The 15863-nt window shown below is 52.8% G+C and overlaps 1 protein-coding gene across 7 annotated transcripts in view; it reads left to right on the top strand.

Moving 5' to 3' along the window:
- LOC119460676 (plexin-A4-like) overlaps positions 1–15863 on the top strand; it is a 356289-nt gene that overhangs the window by 224463 nt on the left and 115963 nt on the right. For 6 of the 7 annotated variants that reach the window (XM_049672066.1, XM_037721722.2, XM_049672065.1 and 3 more), the window contains one exon: positions 2504–2526. The gene's annotated coding sequence lies outside the window, so the exon portion shown is untranslated. Of the gene's footprint in view, positions 1–2500; positions 2527–15863 lie in introns of all 7 variants that reach the window. The other variant, XM_049672064.1, reaches the window with a different exon arrangement.

The following is a 15863-nucleotide window of genomic DNA, read 5'->3' as shown; positions in this document are numbered from 1 at the left end:
GGTCGCTGCTGCTTCCTTCTTTCTAGCTGTTTATACTGCCGCGGCGCGCGAGTGCTGAGCCATGTGCCTTCCAAGCCAGGGGACGGTGAACCCGCGCCACAGCAACAGGCACCGTATAGGTGACGTATAGGCGACGGCGCTTGCAGCTTAATTACACTATGTAGAGTAGCCTTAATATCAGCAATGAACATCCATCAAGGACTGTTATCCCTCGAGTTAAGACACGCCATTTTCCAGTAGACTAACGTCACTGCCTGTGGATCTCGCGCAATGGAGGCTTTTTTTTAATCATTCCTCAAAGACGCTGATGTAAATGAGGTATTTTAGTGTGTTGAGTGTTGCGGTGTGCTTTGTGTATAGGTTGTGCATCTGTCGTGCACTCTGCATATTTTATTCTTTAGGAAAGGGACAGGGAGAGAGATTAGACTGCTGAAACGAAGTAACTGTTTACAGCCCTCGAATATTGCGCATTAGCTGACTGGAGACTCGTGTTATTTTTTTTTTATTTTTTTTACGTGAATGTGAGTGTTTGCGGTACGTGGAGATGTTTCCCAGCCTAGTCGGTCTCCCTGTATCCCTTATTCTCTGTATCCTTATCCGCCGCTTTGTCAGAGAAGGCGTCGTCACCTACACGCGATGTGTCCCTCCGCGCCCTGCCCTGCGCGAGCCGCACATGTGCGCGTTTTCTTTTCAGCGTTTCGTCCATTGATTTTTCTCGTGCCCGCTTTCGCTGAACAGCCAGCTGTCATTCCGGATATCTACTGGCGCCGTCTGGGCGAACTGAAGAACCCAGAATCGACGGCGACGACGTCGTCCTGTACATAACGCGCAGCAGTGAACAGGCTCCGCGTGTGCGCCCGTTCCGTTCTCCGCTCCATCTCCCGTTGCTTCCGCGGGGTTCGTCTTCGTCGTCGTCGTAAAGCGACGGGAGCCCATTCTTTTTCGCCCCCGCGCCGTTCCTCGCTCAACCCTGACGTTGCGCGAGGAACGCATCTCTTTCCCAACGGGACCCGCCAGATATTTCAGGAATTCCTGCTCGCCCCCGATTCGCGTCTTTCTTCTGCCAAATTACCGCTCGTTGTCTGCAGGAGCCCTCCTCGGTGCCTGCTTTTCTGATCGTCTTCGCGAGCAGCTCCTCCCTCGAGCTTGCGCCACCCAGGAGAGAGCTCATTGCGTCTCTCCTCGGAACGTCGTGTCGCGCGCGGGCCCGCTGACTGACTGACAGCGTCGGCGGCTAATGTTCCGCGTCGACGACGCGCTCGTGCTCGCACGCGTGCCTTCTTTTACTGCCGTTTGGATGGCGGCGCGACTCGCTGCGCTGCATATTTACCACTTGTGCTCGGAGTTGTCGTTTGGTTCCTTGCTTTCTGTGGCCTCACGCCCGTTGTGGTCGACGTTCTCGCTATCTCTTCTGTTCTGCATTTTTGCTTGGGTGCAATTTCGAAGTGTTCCGTATTCACTGTTCTCATCTTTCTTACTGAAAATAAATTATGCTAAGAAAGGAAAATATAGGTGATGGCACTATCTTCCCTCTCGACGCGTACAGCTCCGCTGGTCATCCACCTTCACAGAGTGGAATGGCACTAAATTTCTTTGTTAACAGTGGAGCTGTTTAAGTCGGTCGTAATGTGGGCCGCCTGCCACTGCATTGCCTAGCAACCACCTCGCGGAGCGTCGCGCGCTATGCTCGAGAGAAAGAGAAAATGAGAGCGAGAGAGAAACAAATTGTAGCAGCACCAACGAGGCAACGCGCAGAGGTGCTGCCGACGCCATCTGCGCTTTTCCGTTTCCCGGCATTAGCGCCGAACGCTGGCGGTGTCCGTGACTGCAGCAGGCGCCTCTGGCGGCGGCTCGGCCGAGCTCCCACCAGCTGCGCGCTACTGCGCACGCGCCGTGACGTCATCCCGGCGTGTCGTCTGCTGCGCGCCGCCTGTACACTATGCGTAGCTTTCGCCCCACTTCCCCTACGTTTGCTCGGACTGCAAATGCTTCGCGAGGCGTTCCCCGATGTCACGGACCACGAGGAAATGCTTATACACTTCATATAACTTAGCATCACTTCGTATAGTCAAGACCAGCTAGGAAATGCTTATACACTTCATATAACTTAGCATCACTTCGTGTAGTCAGGACCAGCTAGGAACCGAACAGCTCCGCTGTGTGTTTAGCCTTGCACCACTAGTGTAAGCTACCCGATTTTTTTTCTTGTGTATTTTCGGGCTGACTTTGTCCGTCCTATAAACTTGTTCCTTGTGCCCGACTTTTTATCATGTGTGACACGTGCGCACTATCCAAAGAATTGTCGCTGTCTATTTGGAAGCGATTACTAAGGAAAGGCGATAATCAGCTGCCGCTTAGCCACGCGACGCCGTGTTCGACTTGTCTCTTGTGAGTGCAGTGCAAATTTGTTTTATTATATATATATATATATATATATATATATATAGTCTATTGATACCATTCCTGGTGGCTAACGCTTTTCTTTTTTCCTCTTTCCTCGCAGGATTTTCCAAACGGGCCAATTGGGTGAGTGTTCTACGACTTTGTCGCTTGCTTTCGCGCGCGCTGTATTACAGCTGCGATATTGACTGCGTTTTGAAGGAGGTTTTCGCTTTATGTGACCTGTACTATGCAGCGGATTAGTGATTAACTGAAATATATAGGTAAAAAGGTGACTAGGACTAGGTAAAGCCGACGTCATCGGTACGGAGACGTTGTGAAAATTCTGTATTCAGGTGTTAGTAGGGCAGGAAGAGTTGTAAGCGTACGGATATCGTTGTGGTCCATCGGCGCATGGAATAAACCGATGAGCTGAACGCTATCGTTCACTTAGGCATGAGATATATCTGATCTTCCGTGCGGTATCATCTCGGCTGCGAAAATCAGGCCTGCATGCATTAGTCACGCGTTCGTTTCGAATTTGACGTCAAGGCCACCATTATGCACGCAGCTGCAGCGCAGTATTGGGATAACGTAACTGGTCGTTACGTTATCGCGTGGAGCATTCACTGCTTAAAAGCAAAACAGCTGCTTTTCACTGCAACTGCTAGCTATCACATATGTTCTTGCTTTTTTCCATCAGTTGCGAATCGTTCGTACTCAAGGTGTGCGCCAGGTCGCTTGCGGTGGTTGCGGTTGGCCACTGTAGTATTCGGGGCGCTGTGACCTCGGCATGTAAAGAAAAAAAGCAGCGAAGTGTTTACTCATTTGTAACATTCGTTTGCTGTCGCATCGTTCGAAAAGGTATATAGTCATATGACATGTCATTGCGAAAACCTTATCCGACGCCATAGACGAGACAAATGGGAAAATGCAAGGACAGAGGGAGACAAAGGCAAAGTTTGTGAAGTATAGTTGGTGCCAGCAGGTTAGCCTGCCATAGAGGTATATAACCTTTGCATCTCTGCTCATGCTCACAACCAAAACGCTTGAATGTTGTTTTGCAGATCTCTAAAACACTGGATCGATTGCCGATATATCGTTCTCGTGTGTGTATAGTACCGGGGGTTGAGTGAGTCGCTCGAGGCACTTGCTGCAACGAGGGATCGACGCGACCTTCCGTCAGCTGCGAGTGCGAAGGTGGCGTGAATTTGCCTCGCGCCGTGCAACCACGCCTATCACTCTTCGTATTCCCATAGCACCGAGCGTGCATCTTCACTACGCATGGGTGCGTCCAACCATACGCGCAGAAACCGAGCTGGAATGCGAGGAGCGTTCGAGTGTGGCGGCCTCAGAAGGAGGTAACCGAAATTATTCGGTGAAGGCCGAGGAAAGCGTGGGAGGACGCAGAAAGTGAAAGCATGTGCGCAGAGTACGCATTGGACGGCTGGTGCTGCAGCTTGTACGATCGCGATTTAATTCACTCGAAGGCAAAAATAACAGCAGCGCGCGTTTGGTGGGTGCGTCGTCCGTTAAGTATATATACCGCGGCATGTATGGCAACAGCCAACGCAAGTGTGGTGAATGTCTCTACATTGGAAGCCATAACTCTGGTTCACAGTCCATCATGTAAAACTCCGTTTTTCGTACCTCGTCACCTTTGCGATGCCTGAACTTCATGCACAACAGGACGGTGTCTATACGACCTAGGAAGATTTTTCAGCGGCAGTTAACACGAGCTCGCGTTTTAGATGCGAAGCAGCGTTGGCGGGGGCTTTGTCCGTCCTGCGTCCCGCGGCGTCCTACACCCCCACAGCGCATGCACGTCCCCTCCTCCTCTCTCTCCTCTCCTACGCTCACCCCTTTTCTCTCCTCTAGGAATCCTCTACTGTACGGACCGGCGCGAACGTCCCACAACCCCACAGCGCATGCGCGTCCCCACCCCCTCTCTCCTCTTCTACGCTCCCCCCTTTCTCTCCTCTAGGAATCCGGAGCGGCGCGCACGACAGGTGGCGCGACAGCTGCATACTCCGCTGGGGGCGCCACGGTAGTTCCGCGGTATGAAAATGACGGAGCGCGCGCGCCTCATTCTCTCTCCTATGCAGCGCCGCGATGAGCGCTCGGGCCGCTGCCGCGAAACCATCTCCCCGCTGCTTCGCATCCACACATGGTTCCCTTTAGCGGGAGATGGAGTAATTTTTTTGTTCCCCGTTCTTGCATTCGAACTAGATTCGTGGGATACGTTGGGATAGCTCATCCGCCGAGCTGCCCTCCAAAATGGTGCAAATATCGCTGCGAATGAACTGCTCAAAATGCGTGCGCGTAAGTCTGCATGGGTGTTGGCCGCGTCTGTTTTCTTTTGACGCTTGCGTTCCAGAGAGAGCCATTCCACTGAGCCCGGTGGACATCATTTACGTGGCACCCTTTGTCGTCCCTTTTTTTTTTTTTTTTCTTGTTAGGCTTATCTTTTTTCCGAGCATTGTATCACATATGATGTTTGTATTGTCCCCCTTGCCTGTGATGGCGTATGACTAGCTGCAGATTTACGGCCGAAAAATCTGATGGTTGTACAACTGCGGACATACTACTAATCAGTTATAGAATATTGCCAATAACCTACCTCCTATGACGGTCCAAGTAAAATTGTGAGGTCGTGTTTTTTACTACTCGGTGTTTAGTTAGCTGCAGTGTGCGCGTTCGGCCTGGTTCCCTTCGATAGCGTTGTTTGTTGGCCCGTCGAGTTTTCACATAACTGTTCGCATTACCTTGGAGGCGTAGACTGATTTGCTGTTCCCCACACTTCCAGCGCGCTCACGTTCTTCTGAGACACTTCCGTCGCGATCAGCCTCGCTGCGCTCACTCTAGCTGCGCGTAAAGTAGCCGCACTGCTTTCTTCGAGGGGAACCACGCTCCACTCGCTGTAACTGAAAGTCGTCGCGCAGACAAGGAGGCTACTGCTGTAGGCGAAAGCGTCCTGGCTAGCTGTTGTGTTGTTGGTTGCTAGGAGGGGGAGGCCTCGTCTGCCTGACTCTCTCCCTCCTCGCGGTGGGCGAATACGAAAAGGAGGTTGGCTGTGGCATTCCTTGTCCGGCGATGAGACCAGGGGGCCAGCGGTGCAGTGGGCGTGGGCTCCTTGTTGCTATAGGCGCCCGTCGTCCCGGCCAGCTGAGTGCGTCCCCCCCCCCCCCCCCCCCTCTTTTTCGAGCCGCGGAACGGCGACTCCTCGGCGGGGCGCAGTGGCCCGGCGGCGTTTCCTGCAGGTTCAGCCACCCAGAGAGAAACCAGTCCTTTTTCCCGTGGGCGTCCGTCCGTGTTGTGTCGTCTCGGGGGTCGCCCTCCTAGACTCTCTCTCTCCGGACGGCGGTGGCGAGGCGCTTGGAATGCCGCGCGCCGCTGTTCGGAGCCGTCGCTCGGAGGCCGTCAGCCCCCACCACCCGCCTTCCATTCCCTTTCTTTCTTTTTTTCTGCTGTTGCGGTCGCTGCTGAGTGCGACAACCGTCTCGAAGAAGGGACCTTCGCCAGCCGTGAGCTGTCAATTGTATGACCCCCCCCCCCCCCACCTGTGCGCCCTGTGGAGACAAAGCTTCGAGTCGCGATGTTGTCGTTGGTGTCGACGACTTCGCGCGGCAGCGTTCTAGACGGCCCTGCTGCCATCGGCCCAGTGTACCATGGCCTGTCCTGTCTCGCTTTGGTAGAAGTCGCCGTCTTTTACGAGAAAGATCGTCGCTTTCTTTCTTGAAAGCAGCTGCCAGCTATGCATTATTCGCCCAGGATCTTAGGGAGAACGAATGTTTTGACTGTATAGATTGCGTCAGCTTACTTAGCAGATAAACGTGGTATCCGAAGTAGAAAAGAAAAAGAAAGAGCGTGTCCAGTGACATCCGAGCAACATTCCGACACGGGGTCCTGTCCGCTTTTGCCTTCTTGTCGGTAGAACCGGAAATCAAGCAGTGTTGTAGTCCTCGCAGTTCAAATTTATTGGGACGTAATTTACCACGCTCTGTTTTGGCCACGGACCTGTCTCTGGCTGTCGGCTTCGCGCAGTGCGACAGTGTTTTCGCCGTTTCCCAGAACCGACGGTTGTTAATGAAAGCGAAATCCAATTGGAAAGCGACCTGGCCTCGGCGATGCACAGTGCGACTTCGCGAGGCCCAGCCAGCCCGCCCCCCTCACGCCCTTCGTCTCGCTTTGGTCGTGGTCGCGCTCCTGTTTGCGCTTATCACCGCGGCCCATCTGTGGCGACGCCCCTGCACTTTCCCGTCGTCATTGCTCTTTTCGGCTGTGTGTTTTTTTTTTTTTTTCTCTTCCCACGAAAGGTGGTCCCCCCCCCCCCCCAATCCCCCACCTCCTGTGCCGCACCCCGCTGCCCTCCTGCTGCAGAAGCTGGAGATACGTCGGGTGTTTGCTTCGACATGTCTGTACATGTCGCACACAGTTGTTTGGTCGGCCTGAGCGGCGGTCATTGCGCTGCATATGTGTGCGCGGCATTTCACTTTTCGAGCTGTTGGTAAGCTCCCGACACCAGTACCTCGCCGGCTCTTGCGGTTGATCAAGGCTAACTGGAATAGCGGTAGCTTTAGTAGGGGCCTGCTACTGCCACGTGTGTATACCGTTCATGTTCTCTGTATTACTTCCGTAATTTATTGCACTAGATCGAGAAAGGATAGATGGACACAGAAACGATGCAAGTTTAGCAGAAAATCAATGCCGGCAGGTACATTTGCGCTCTTAAAGAGGGGCTTTGCTAGGTTCGTTGCGGTTTCTGTCCGGGTGATGAACAGCTTTTGGATGTTCCTCTGCATCGGTGCCACTGAGTCATCGCGGTGTTTTGGCGTCACGAAGATGGCAAGCGCGTTGAAACTCTTAAATACAGTGGGGGCTTTCACGACGCGCTTTTCTACAGGAACGCCTTGTTTTGCACGCTCACACACGAGGCGCTACGCTGACGCGATGCTGCAGGCGCTAAGGCTTGTCTCGCGGATGGGCGTTGTGCCTGAGGGTCGTTCGAAGTACTCGAGGGGTGAGCGAACAGCTCCTTTCGGAGTCCACTGATGCGTGCGATCGCGAACAGCGCGATTTCTTGCTGTTTTGCCCACCGCGATTTCGGTGGGCGTCGTGGGAGACGTTGACGGACGATGGGCCGAGGTCGTGCTCTTTTTTGTCGAGGTTGTCAACCCTGCAAGCCCCCCCCCCCCCCCCCCCCGCTTTGTCTTTATCTCCGAGTCTCTTTCTTTCAGTTGATTGTTCGTGTTTGCACCTCGCAAACGCACACCCGCCGAACCAGCGGGTGAGCGCGCTGTCCTCTCCTCGAGCGTCACGAACGCCGAGAAATCTGACTTGTTTCTTTTCAGAGTCCTTCGGGATACCTTTGTTTGCGCTTATTGCATGCGTAGGCGACGGTGTTAGTAGTCTACAACTTTTTCGCCGTATTGTTTTCGATATCCGTCTGTATCGTATCGTTTTCGATATCGAAATAACTTCTCTATATCCGTCTCCTCCAGCAAACAATAAATTGAAGTGTTCTTGGTCCGTTGAATGAACGTCATTATTATTATTATTAGTTGTCAATGAAAAATTCGGGGGGCCACGCACTTATTGAGCTGTACGTGGCCTTCGAGATCGCATTGGCCACTGCAAAAAAGAAGATGGACGAAAGAACGGGATGGGCTCTAAGGGATCACACAAAGGCGTGCGCAGCATTAGTACTATTTACGCTGTACTGCAGAGGACCTGGTTTGATAATACCCAGCTATACTTCGAATGAGGAGACGCCGCTGTGACTCCACAGCAGAGTCGCGAGACTTATCGCACGTCTGTCGTACATCCCGATTCCGAAAGCGTTTATCTCCATCGCTTTCTCGACTCACTGATGAGGCTGTAGTATAACGGGGGATCCCAGCGCCGTGTTCCGAACGGACCTCGCGGTGATGGCCGTCTCGCCTTCCCTGCTAACTTTTGACTCCGCTTCGAGCGCAGTTCAAAGCGAATGGCCTCCCTTTGTGCCTGGGCGGTCCGCGCCGTCCGTTCTGGCCAAAATGGACGGCGGTGCCTTGAAAAGCGGCGCGCCGTTCCTTCCGAGAACGCTTCCGGGATCCGGGAAGGAAACGTCGTTTGCAGTGCCTCCCCCCATCCCACCGGGACTCCTGTCGCGGCGATTGCTTATACGCTGCACCGCTGGCGTGGCGGGCGCCGCGCGCGAGTGGTGTATATATCAAGCAGTGGGAGGAGCAGCAGGCCTGAGGTAGGGGGGGGAGTCAGGTCTATGAGCGCTGCCGCTGCTGCTTTGACGCCGTGCCAAGACATATGGTCTACGTCTAGGCTGCAGCTTGTTGTTTTCTTTTCCTCTCACGGTATATACTGGCTGTTTTAGTTCACTTGTTTGTTGGCGTCGCTCTTGTTGTAATAGTCTCGCTTTCTGCTTATTGTATGTTTTTTTGAGCGGCTCGTACGTGACGCGTGCCGGTTCTTTGTCGAGGCGGAAGTGCGGTGCGCGCGACAGTTTTAGAGCTCTTTCGATTCCTGCTTCTTTTTTGCATCCCTTTCTGCTAACACTGTTTTTGTGAAAGTCACGGCTAGTTTGGTTTAGCGTTATATTTTCCGTTGTTCTCTCCCTTTCATACACTTATGGTCGTGCCGTAAACGGCACTCTTATTGCATAAACACTGCAGTCCATTTTTAGAGTATAGGCGTTCTGCATCGGCTTATGTATTTTACTGCTGCGGCAAATACGCGCTCACGTTACTCCCGAATGGAGTGCGTATAAGGCAAACCAGTATAAGGGGCTTTATTCTTCCGTACGGGTTGGAATTTGTGGTTCACCTCCTAGGGAATTTCCCGGTGCGTTTCGTGACTATTTTCAGCGCTTCCAAGTGCATCGCAATGTGTTTATTGCTCAGCGTTATCTGCGCAAATGTCCCGGATGAGCGATAACGTTTGTTCTGTCTTCAGTGTGATATTAAGATTTGGCCAGCTAGATACCAAGCCGTCACCTTATAAAGTTTCTAATTCCAGATTAGGAGAACCTCGTTGACAGTGCGCGTTAATTTTCACAGAGTCTCCTTTGAAGCTTCGGTTTTGCACTTAAAGGGCGGTAGTTGTGAATGCGCAATTTTTTTTTTTTTTTTTTTTAGAACGCTCACATTTTTAGTGAAACAACGGGGCTTCGTTGGCTTTGTGCAGCCTGAAGAATTCGCAGGGTCACTGTTCGTTCGGCGAATGTTACCGGGGAGGACCTGGGAGTGAATTGCCGCGCTCTTTCGTGGGGCTGTCCCACAAAGGGCAGATGCGACTCACGGGGTGAGAAAAGTACAGAAGATTGCAGGCCGCCCCACTGCGAGCTGCGTCAGCTAATGGCAAAGCGAGCAGCTCGCGGGGGCGGCATCGGCGTTTCTGAGCTCTCGAAGTGAGACGTGTACTACATTCCGCTCCTGGCTGAGCGAGTGCGCTCCGCCGCGAACGGTCGTCCGGGCGCCCCGCGAGGTTCCAAGAACTCGGTGCCTCTGCGCGTTTTATTGTATCCGTGGCTGTGGGTGGAGTGACGGGGACCGCGCTGTTCGGAGACTTCGTTGCATTCCGCGCGGACAAAGGCGGAGTCTTAGGCCATATTTCGCTTGTCGTTTCGAGCGCTCCGGGCACCTCTACGAAGATCCGTGTTAAGAAGCGACTGCAAGCTTTGTTACGATTCTAACCCGCCGTGGTTGCTCAGTGGCTATGGTGGCTGCTGAACACTAGGTCGCGGGATCGAACCCCGGCCACGGCGGCCGCATTTCGATGGGGGCGAAACGCGAAAACATTAGTGTACTTAGATTTAGGTGCACGTTAAAGAACCCCAGGTGGTGCTAATTTCCGGAGACCCCCACTACGGCGTGCCTCATAATCAGATCGTGGTTTTGGCACGTAAAACCCCATAATGTAATTTTGTTATGATTCTAAGCGCGCGGGCTCTATATTACGGATAACGAGCCGTGATTATCGCCGTTATAACCCGCTTATCCTCGCCCAGCAAACCATCCTTCTGAACAGAGTGGCAGTTGTGGAAAGCGGGCGCAGCATTTCGATTGTGTATCATCGCAGCAAACAGCAGTACAAAAATACATGCGCTGTGTTTTTTTTTTTTTTTTTTTTTCTTGTGTTGATTGCGCTGATGTGTAATATCAGAGGGAGTCCTTCTGAAGTGCCGCAGCTACTCGACTTTCTATTACTTGCGGAGTGCCCCGAAACTGTCAGTCTAAGGTTAAACTATAGTGTCTGATAGCGTATCCGGGATCAGTAAGAGGTGGTGTCTTGCGATGACGCTGCATTGCTTCCAGTGCTGGCCTTATTAGAAACAGGGTATTAGAAACGCCTTTTGCTTTAGTTTACGATTGAGCGTAACGTTTCAGGCAGCGCCTTTGTGCGGCGAGACTCACGGTAAGAGCAGTCTCTTTCGTATTGTAGAAGGGTAATTCACTAATGCATGCCCACGCGGAAAGTGCCAAGCTTTAATGATGACGTCATGTCAGACCTTTGCCCGGATTCCAGGTTGCCTTTGAGGGTCCTAACTTCGAATTTGATGCAGCACCCCTCACGTACTGACGTTAATTTGTACGGGCTCTTCTTGCCTTATCGGTATGTTTCGTTGGAAACCTGTCGTCCATTGTTCCTTTACCCTTTCGAAGTGTCTGTGTTTGTTATAACGAACATAAGATCCCACGTTAAGTTGGATTACTTGCACTTTTTTGTTTTCTGTCCTCGATACTCTCAGGCATTCGCGTTTCTCTGCGCGCGTGACTTGCAATTACGCTGAGAGACATTCCACGTGATCATTTTGTCCAGTCGGCAACGGTCCCTCTATTTACCTGCTCAACTCCGAGCACCCCCCGCGTTTCCTAATTTCACGTTTGTCTATAGTCGGAATTCTTCACTTTACAACGCGTCTGCTGCCGACTACACGTATTTCACGGGGTTTCCTTGAAAGCCCTTCTTTCTTAAGTTTTAAATTCTCCTCTACAAGAAAAAAAAAAAAAAAACAATAAATAAAAGGGGGAAAAATGCGAGAGAAAGAGTACTGTAGAGGCATACGCAGCGGGTCGTAATTTTAGGGGCAGATTCTAATAACTGGTTGGACTGCGCTGGACGTCAGGCTGCACCCCGCCTGAAATTAGCGCTTGTGAATTTACGCGACGCATAGAAAATGATCCGGCGGCGCTAGCTATAATCGGTGCTGCATTTCGTACGTTTACTTTCAGGGTAAACTCGATGCATCATTACGAGAATAAATTAGTAATGCAAGAGCGGAGGTCTCAAGAACTCCCCCCCCCCCCCCCCGGCCCCCTTTAAAAAAGAAAGGCGAGGGGGGAGGGGGGGAGGGGTACAAGGAAAAGGAAAAATATATGGAAGTAAAGCGACGAAAATTGGAGGGAAAGCGTACTTGCCGTTAATTTCTGGCCATAGTTGTTTAAGTGCGTTGTGGGAAGTAGCGGTTACGCCCTCTTGTGGTGTTGGTACGCGTTTATTTTTGTTTCGCCACGAGTGCTTGTTAGGAGTTTGAGTGACCCACATTCCACCGTGGCTCGTAGCGCGGTGATTAGTTCTGGCGCAAGGCCCCCCTCTCTCGCTGTGTCTCCCCTCTGCTGCCTTCAGCTTCGTGGCCGCTTAACGCCCGGCGGTGCGCGTCTGGTCGTAGATTATTACAACGTGCCAAGGGCAGCCTGCATACTCGTGCACTCACACCCTTGCGGCCGACTCGCTGGCGGCGAGGCGTTAATTAGTCGCGATCAGCGCGTCCAGGTGCAGCATTGATGTCGGTGACAGAGCGAGAACAGAGGTGTATACAGCTCGGCATGTCCTTGGCCCTTCGCTGCCAGGCGTTTGCTTCTGAATCGCCCCTTCGGCGCGTGTGTTTAACCTCGGGGTCTGTCGCTCCGGGCCGGGACGATTTAATACGCCTCCCGGCTGTACGCGTACAGAAAGCGTGGGTAGGTAGGTTGTGGTCGAAAAGGGGAGAGGTTTGTAATGAGCTGGCGCTTAGCCACACCCGCACGTGATTGACAGATATAACGATGTCGATTCATTTGACGGCTTAATTGTATGGAATGAAGTTAGATGTCCACTGCTGCTGGGGTGCGACCGTTATCAGATGGAACATACATTTGTTCGTCATCGTATGGTTACTTTGCTGTTTTTTGCAGGACGTATACTCATCGTGACTGCTTGCTCCTGCGTGAATCTGCATGTCCCGTGGTTGCAAGGAACATACTCGTATGCAAGGTTTTTATCTATGCTGTTGTGTTGAACGGTAATTTCCGCTAAGCCAGTGTTGCCATCTGCGACTCTTGTTGTGCATGTTAAATTTATGCGGAAAGTACGTCTTACCGCGCTAGCTTCGACCTCGGCAGCTCTATACATTTTGTTGGCTTCAAAAGATCGGCCAGGTCGGCTCATGACCGTGTGCGTCCTCGTGTAACCGTTCGCAAGGGACGGTGTCGCTTGCGAATTTCCCCTTCTGCACCGAGGTCCACTCGGAAATCTGGTCTACGTATTGGGGTCGGTTGTCCAGTCCCCCCTATGCGCGACGAATGCCGCGCGAGAACGGAACAGCGTCGTTTGCCCTTGTGCGTGTATGCTGAAATGCGCCCATTGTTCTTGTAAGGCACGTAGACGCTCGTCTACATGCACACACACACAGCTGTAGTATATGTCGGCAATCGGAGGCATACGCACGCTCCATGGTTTACTTCTCCATGCGCTGCCCGGAGTTGCGCGTACATGTACCGTTTCTACCGCGACGTTCTTTCGTGGTCGTCGCTGATCTCGTGGAACCAATGACGGTATCAAGTATGGGGTGTGAGAGTGTTTCTGCGCCCCATCTGAGCCGCGTGAGTTTGTCTAAGGACACTTAGGCGTCATCGCTGCGCCCGGTGGGTCGTGCATGATCCGTGGCGGCGGGGCTAAAGTTGACACGGAAACTCTGCACACGGTAACACATGTGCCGCGCGATCTTACAGCCTGCCTTCTTTTTAAAAATCATATTCGGTCTTTCCAATCCGATGTAATATATATACATGTGCGTGCGTGCGTGCGTGCGTGCGTGCGTGCGTGCGTGCGTGCGTGCGTGCGTGCGTGCGTGCGTGCGTGCGTGCGTCTTTTCGTCACAACACATCATACTTACCAAACACACCTGTGTTTGGTTGCTGTGTATTTGGACATATGCCAGCACCGCCACTGTTAATCCAGCGACCACGCACCTCCCGTCGCCTTAATATCGCGGACCCCGCTCTCCTTTCTGTATTCCTGCTCCTCTCCATCGGAGCCCAACTTTCAGAGAATGACTGTCTCGGACGCATAGCCGCCTACGGCAACAGTAGATGACCACAGCCCTTTTATACGGAATGCATACGACGCAGGTATGCCTATGCTGCATGCCTCCTATATTGGGTCAAAAGCGCCGTCAGGTAGAGCATCCTGCCGTATATACACAGTGGAGAGACCCCGCATAGAGGCTACTGAAATACAATTTTTCGCGTTATCGCCGACCTCCCAGGAAGGCGACCACTCCTTCCAGACGAGGGTCGGAATCGGGGCGAGAGGTCTTCGTTTGTATTTGCGAGAGGTAAAAGAGAGAGAGGCAAGGAAGTCGAGGTAGTTCGCGGTGCTGATTTAGGATCATACGCCCCATGACCGAGAGCTGTTCCGAAGTAGAGCGGTGGCAGGTGGTACCTATTATAATCTTGGTGCACGATGCTTGAAGGTGCGCAGCGGAACACAGTTACTTAACTCAGCGCTTGGTCCAGCCATCGGTTCCACCACACGTGGAGGGCAGGAGAGATGACGTATGAAAGAGTAGCTCCAGGGTAATAATATTTTTCACTTCAATACAACGAATGGCGGCTTCTCTAGGCTCAAGTGCCCGTCGTGCATTTTCCTCGTGCAGGCCAGTGACGCAACATTACGTTCACGGCCCGATCTCTTCTATATTACCCTGTTCGTATAAGCGACGCGGTCGTCAGTGGCGCGCGAAACAACACGGCCGTGTTCTAAAGCACCGACCCCTCTTGGCCGGGAGAACTGGCGGCCGTGTTCGGACCGCGCGCGCATCATTTCGACGCGCCCTACTTTTCCTCCCACTTCGTGGCGCGCACGCGGTCCCTCGCTCGGTGATGCGTCGTCGGCGTCCCCACGACGGTCGTTCGCGTTTGCTCGGCCTTCTTCCTGCTCGTCCTCGGTGCCCCGGTCTGATGTGCACCGGCTGTATGTGCGAGCTCGCCGTTCGTTCCCCGTATTCTGTCGAGCCAGCCCCCCGATGGTTCTCTTCCTCCGTTCGGTCGGTGAGCAAAGTGCGCGCGCGGATGGCCCATTCCTCGGCCCGTTCCTTTCTCGACTTTTCTTGTTTTCATTTTTTGCTTCGTCCCTATCTTCCTATCCATTCGCCCTCTTTATTCGTTCCTCGCTGATCGTTTCCGAGTTTCTCGTGAACTTCTTTTCTCCCCTCTCTCTCTCTCTCACAAAAACGACGAACGCGATGGAGGTCTTTCTCGCGTTCTGCTCTTCTTTTATTTTTTTTTTTTCTCCTTCCTTCGTCTTCTTGGCGACGTGGCCGCGAAAGATGTGTCCGGTTTTACTTTGTATGTGCCGCCTATACCGCTGACATAGATTGAAGACTCGAGCTGTGGCCGCAGCTGAGGCAAAAGGTCATTTACTCTATGCGGTCCGAAAAAAAAAAAAAAATCGTCCTCTTTCCTTGGTATAGGATGTTGCCTTAGCTGTATTTCGTCTTTCGGTCAGTGCCTCGTTCAGTGGGAGAGAGATGGCGGTGCAGTGCTGTTTTTTTTTTTTCCCCTTCTTTTTTCCTTTCTTTCTTTTTTGTTCACTCGACGCTCTCTCATGGCGTCGTCACTTGGGCGTCATTTTTATCGGACGCGGCGCGACCGTCGAGCTGCGCCACGTTGCGTAACCGTCTTTCTCCGCGTTCAGCCCCCCTCCCCGTCGCTCTCTATTTCAGAAGCGAGGATGCTTATACGTCTTCTTCTCTTTACTCTGCAAGGTTGCTCGAGAAAGATCGCCCCCTCCTCTTCTATAGTGCCTCCTGCGCGTTACGCAGTGTTCCCTTTTATTATTGCTCAGAATGTTAGGAGGAGGACCCGTCATCGTGAGTGAGTGAGCAAAAAGACCGGAGCCATTTCCCGCGCGTAGTACGGGGTCAGGCGTCCAAGGGGCGCGAGGTTGGATGGAGGTCCCGTTTTTATCTCGCCGCAAGGCGCGCGCCGCCCCCTGTGGCTTCGACGGGGCCACTGGACCGCCTGACCGATTGGCGCGTTTTGAGGATGCTCGCGAGAAAGAAAAGTCGACCGTCGTCCCCACGCTCATAGCAGCTTACGTACCGCCGAATCTTGGGAAGTTGACGAATGGTCTCCGCCTCGACCAGCGGCCGGAGAGCACTCGCGTTGTTATTGTGGCGTCAGCGCGTCTTCCGTCTTTCCCGCCACTGTTGGCTCGCCGGCCGTAGC

This window comes from Dermacentor silvarum, chromosome 8 (assembly GCF_013339745.2).
Source record: "Dermacentor silvarum isolate Dsil-2018 chromosome 8, BIME_Dsil_1.4, whole genome shotgun sequence".
NCBI classification, from domain to species: Eukaryota; Metazoa; Arthropoda; class Arachnida; order Ixodida; family Ixodidae; genus Dermacentor; species Dermacentor silvarum.
This window is presented reverse-complemented; position numbering and strand designations above follow the sequence as displayed.